We start from the raw sequence: 6000 nt of genomic DNA, 5'->3' as shown, positions 1-6000 counted from the left end.
CACAGGAACCACAAGAGCCCACGCAGCCAGAGTCCTTTGGAGCTGAAGAAGGAAAACTTCCCTGGGAAAGCTTCATGAAACAAAAGCCTGTAGAGAAAGCTAGTAGACTTTACCATGTTCAACATTTTCCTTTGCAGTTGAGAGAGAACCTGAACTTCATTGTTCTTTCTGGAGTGAAGGTAACCTCTTCTTGGTGCCTTAATTTGGACATTTCTTTAGATTTGCTCTAATTGGGACATTTTCAGCCTTAGAACTGTAAACAAAAATCTCATCAAATTCCTCCTTTTTAAAAGTCATTCCATTTCTGGTATATTACATTCTGGCAGCTAGCAAACTAGAATAGATTTTGATACCAGGAGTGAGGTGCTGCTGTGGTTTGCAAATACCAGATATATTGGAACTACTTTTTAAATGGATAAAGGGAAGATTCTGGAAGAGTTGTAAGGAGCTTGATAGAGAAGGCCTAACATACTTCGAAGAGACTGTTGGTTAAAATGTGGACTCTAGGGAGGCCTCTCGCGAAGAACTAGACGGAAATGAGGCGTGTGTTATTGCAAAATGGAAGGAAGGCGATCCTTGTTTTAAAATGGCAGATAATCTGGCAAAAGTGACTAGTGGCTTTGGCTGCAAGGCAGATTTTAAGAGCCATAAACTTGGATATTTGGCAGAAGAGATTTCCAAATTGAATATGGAAAGTGCAGTCTGGTTTCTCCTCACACCTTATAGTGAAATGTGACAGGAAAGAGATAAGCTGAGACCTGAACTCTTGGGTACAAAGAAATCAGAAGCTGATGTTCTGGAAAATTCTGGGCTTCCAGGAAGGGAAACCCCAGAGAATGATGCCCCATGTTAGGATTTGGCCAAATGTGGAACAAGTCAGCCATTTCAGAGAAAGCTAGGATTGGAGATGGAGTTATCCAGGAAGGATTAGTGGAAACACCTTATGTCTGATGGGCATGATCCAAGCTTACTACATAGAAAGCCAACAAGAGTCTTGCAGGATCTGTATAAGCAAAACCACTACCAATTTGGACTGAGAGGGACAGAAAAGGGACACATCTGAGGAAAAATAATTTCAGAGGCAGAACTACGGAAGCTAAAGTCTAGAGTCAAGAAACCTCAGACAGGAGTGCGGACCCACCCAAGCACATAGAGAGGGTGAGTTTGCCCCAAAGGCAGAGGATGGACCTTTCACCTCCTTGCAGTGGAAGAGTTGTGCCTCCTCAGGCCTTGGAGAGGGTGGAGCACACTCCTTGGGGACTGGAGAGAGCTGCCATCACATGGAGGAGTTGAGCATGAGCCCCAGAGACGGCAGAGAGCCCAGGTGTGGCCCCAGTGCTTGGAGAGGGTGGAGCCTAGAGAAGGGTGGTCTTCCCAGTGTCCCCCAAGGTTGCATTCAGAGAGAGGCGGACCACTGCATAGGCCCCTGAAAAGGGTGGGACTGCCACTTTCTAAAGCCCCACAGATAAATGACTCTCAGACTCTGAAATCTGATGGCGTTTGCCCTGCAGATTTTTGATACTGCTTGAGCCTAGTGACCCCTGTGTTCCTTCCAATTCTTCTCTATGGAAATGGGTATATGTATCCTATGATTGTTCCTCCTTTATATGTTTGCAGCAAATAACTTGTTTGAGTTTCACAGGTCCAGAGCCAGAGGAGAATTTTTGTCTTAAAACCAGACCATGCCTGGGGCAGGCCATGGTGGCTCAGCAGGTAAGAATGCTTGCCTGCCATGCCCAAGGACCTGGGTTCGATTCCCGGTGCCTGCCCATGTAAAAAACAAACAAACAAAAAAAGCACCCAAAACTAGACCATGCCTGTAACTAACTTTGATCAGAGATTTTGTACTTTCTGACTTTGTATTGCGTTTGTATTTTACTGAAATGGTTTACACTTTCTGATATTGTAATGGAATGAATGTGTTTTGTATACGGGAAGATCATGTCTTTTTTAGTATCCAGAGGGTGAAATGTGCTGGTTTGAAAGAATTGTGTACCATAGAAAAGCCATGTTTTAATCTTGATCCCATCTTGTGGAGGTTTTCTTTTTAATCCCTGTCCAGCACCATAAATTAGAAACTTGATTAGATTATCTCCGCAGAGATGGGACTCACCCAGTTGTGGGTATTAACCTTGATTAGATGGAGATGTGACTCCACTCGCTCTAGGTAGGTCTTGATTACTTAACTGGACTCCTTTAAAAGAGGAAGCATTTTGGGAAAATCTTGAGCGCAACAGAACCACAGGAACCACGAGAGTCCATGAAGTCAGAGACCTTTGGAGCTGAAGAAGGAAAACATCCCTGGGGGAGCTTCATGAAACAAGGAGTCTGGAGAGAAAGCTAGCAGATGTCTCCATGTTCACCATGTGCTTTTCCAGTTGAGAGAGAAGCCCTGAACTTCATCGGCCTTTCTTGAGTGAAAGTAACCTCTTCTTGGTGCCTTAATTTGAACTTTTTTACAGACTTGCTTCAGTTGGAACATTTTCACAGTCTTAGAACTATAAACTAGCAACTTAGTAAGTTCCCCTTTATAAAAGCCATTCCATATCTGATATATCCCATTCTGGTCGCTAGCAAACTAGAATAGTATGTATGATCATGATGAGAAATACACAACTATGTGATGGTATCATGAACCATTGATTGTATAATATGGTTGGACTGTGTTTGTGCGGATATTTTTCAGTAAAAGCATTTGAAAAAGAAAGACAATGTGCACTTTATGAATAAAATACAAAAGATAAAATATGATAGATGCTCTGGCCCATTCTCTTTAATTCTCAATGCCTATCTCAGAAAAGACACTGCAAGTTTAAGTTCATTTTGCTATTGCTCCATAGAGGTACTAAGTTAACAGCAATTTTTAACTTGATGAATGGCAGCTGTGAGCTGATTTAAGCCAAATAAATCAGACTAAACCATTCTATTGAGAATTAAATAAAACCAGACCTCATTCCGCCCTGTAACCCATTCATTGCCTGTGAGAAAAACCAATTTAATTAACATGCTCACGTGGAACTCTGGATTCTATCCACCCAGCTCCTCTTCCAAAGCCTTTTTCCCTTAAGCCATTTTCAGAAAATGGCAACCCCATAAACCCAGCCACTCACTCAATCCAGATACTGGGAGTCATCTTTAAGCTTCTGCTCTCTTACTTCCCAGATCCAAACAATGACCAAGTCCTATAATTCTACCTCCAATGTAATTTGACTTCATCTAATCAAAGTCACCATCGCTCCCACCTAGACAACGGCCATAGCTTCCTAACTAGTTTGTTTACTTTGACTCTTACTTTTTTTCAGAATCCCAGAGAGACCTGATAGTGCCTAACGCGTTCCCTCTAACAATGACCACAATTTATTTAAATATATGTATATATTTTTAACTTAATCATCGCTGTTTCTTGCCTCAAAATGTAATCCCCATTAAGACAAAGACTATGTCTCCTTTTTTTTTTTTCACTAGGGTATCCCTAGTACCTAGCACAGAACCTGGCATATATGTGTATATAGGAGGCATCATTAAATACTTGTCGAGAGTATGAATGAATAGATGCTCTGTAGAATTCCCACAATGCAGAAGTTCTTCTGTCCACAACAGACCATTATTGCTCAGAGTCCATTGTCCTTAAAGTCTTTTATTCCTCAGAGCCATGAGAGCCAGCCCCTCAGAGAGAGTGTACCTGATTCCTCCAGGCTGCTTGCATGATGACCCCCTCAGTTTCCTAGGGCTGCCATAACAAATTACGACAAACAGGTGGCTTAAAACAACGAAATAGTTAGGCTCTCAGAGTTCTGGAGGCTAGAAGTCCAAAATCCAGGTGTTAGCAGGGCCGTATTCCCTCTGAAGTTTCTTGAGAAGTTTCCTTCCTTTGTTTCTTCCTAGCTTCTTTCGGCTCCCAGGAAAACTGGGTGTTCTTTGGCTTCTATTGTAGCTGCAGCGTTCCAGTCTCTACCTCCCTCTTCTCACAGCCTTCTCATCTGTGTGTCTCTGGGTGTCCTCTCCTCTCATGCGATCTTATTTACATTGGCAGAGATTCTTTTGCCAAATTAAAAGGTGTCCTTTTAGCAGAATTCTTCCTTTTGGAAGAATTCAGAGTTAAAGCTCTGATCAAGTCTAACTGGTTAGAGGGAATCCAAATGGAGCCTACCTCTTTCTAATGCTTTAGAAAGATATGCACTTCTGATTTTAGGAATGAAAACAAACACATGAAGACCCCAAAATCTTAGAATTAGAGCCTATGAGACATTCCTGCCATCTGGTGGTAAGAATCGTAATCCACGGGCAACCAGTAATTTTTCCCTCTCCCTCTTGTTTTTATTTCCACCCCCGAAACGGTAAACCAACAAGCTCTTAAGAAGAAATAGCTATCTCCAAATACTAGGCAAACATCTTCTTTCAGGTTGTCCCTTCCACGTTCTCCCCTTCTTCCTATAAGCATAAATAAAAATCAGTGTTAAATTCTTAAGAAAAAAAGAGGCAAATATTACTCCAAGCCTAAGAGCTCATGATTTTTGGAGAAAAGGAATCTTCCTATTAGAGTTGACATTGGGACACAGAGGGGGGATAAAGTGAAGTTATCAAACATTCATACTTCATTTGTATACCAGAACAAGAGATATGATCTCTTTCTTGCTTTTCTATCTAAAAAATAAATACTAGATTGAATCATAAAAAAAGTATGTTGAATACAGCTAATTGTGCTTTATATAAGGCAGTACACCAGAAAATTAGATAAAACCAGTTTCTGTCAGCTAGAAAAATGCCCAAATCAATAATTCTGGGACAATTGGAAAACTGTAGTACTAGTGCAAAGAGAAAAAGTCAGCAAAACTAGTCAGAAATAATGATATTACCACGAATTCATTCCATCCTCAGTTTTTCCCAGGGGGGCAAAACAATGAATGGGCTCTTTTTCCTCTCCCTCTCCAAGATTTTCCATCTGAAAACAAATCTAATTTTGAAACATCAAGAAAGCAAAATAAGCAGCTTGCTTTTACGATCTAGAAAATTGAAATCTGAGTAAGCAGCAATTTAAATACATGTTTAGGAATGACAGTATAGTAATTAGAATGCATGCCTATTCTGTAAGGTATTTTCATCCTATATGAAAGTGTGAAGGAAAACAGCATTGTATATAAAGAAGATTTTTTAAAAATTAGACATTTGTTGACTACAAGTAAAGTAGGTACTGAAAAAGTTTTTGCAATCCCAGTCTGTGTAGAAATACTGAAATACACTGGCTGGATCACAGGCTATGATGTCCCTCCTAGTTCACAGTGTCTGACATGCCTGCTGAGTTCTGGGTGCCATATGTAAAAGGGACTTTGGCAAATCAGAGCGTATCTGAAAGAAAATAAACGAATGTTATAGAATAAGAAGTTAAAGGAATTGATACCTTTGTCTGGAGAAGACTAAGGAAGGCATTCCTATCAAATGAACAGCTATCGTAAAAAATAAGAGGAATCTGACTTGTTTTATGTTTCTATAGAAAATGAAGGTAGCGCCAATGGTTGAAAATTAGGGGACAAATGATCTTACTAATAACTAAAAATAATAATGGGATGGGTCACTTCAGAAAATAATTCATTCCTTATTATTAGAGGGTCTCAATAAAAAGTCAAATGAGCATTTCCAGAGAAGTTCTAGAAAGAAAAAAGCCTTTTGGAGTCCTGTGTCCATATGTCCCATCCAGAAATGGTTGCTCTCTGAGCCTGCTGCACAAATCTCATCCTATGCCCTTCCTTTGGTTCCTGGATGTCAAGATCTTCCTCTTTCTTGGTTTACAATTTACAATCTTGTTTTGCTGGAATATCCTCAAATAGCTGCCTGAAATAGGGTACATGGGAGACAAGTTCTTTGAGCCTCTACATATAAGCAAAGGCCTTTTTTCTATCCTCACATTTAATGATTGTTTGCTGGGTATAGAATTCTAGGCTGGGATTTATTTTTCCTTGAGTTTTGAAATCACTGCTCCACTGCCTTTCAGTTTCTAGTATT

Source organism: Tamandua tetradactyla, chromosome 14 (assembly GCF_023851605.1).
Source record: "Tamandua tetradactyla isolate mTamTet1 chromosome 14, mTamTet1.pri, whole genome shotgun sequence".
Taxonomy (NCBI): domain Eukaryota; kingdom Metazoa; phylum Chordata; class Mammalia; order Pilosa; family Myrmecophagidae; genus Tamandua; species Tamandua tetradactyla.
Note: the sequence above shows the minus strand (reverse complement) of the source record.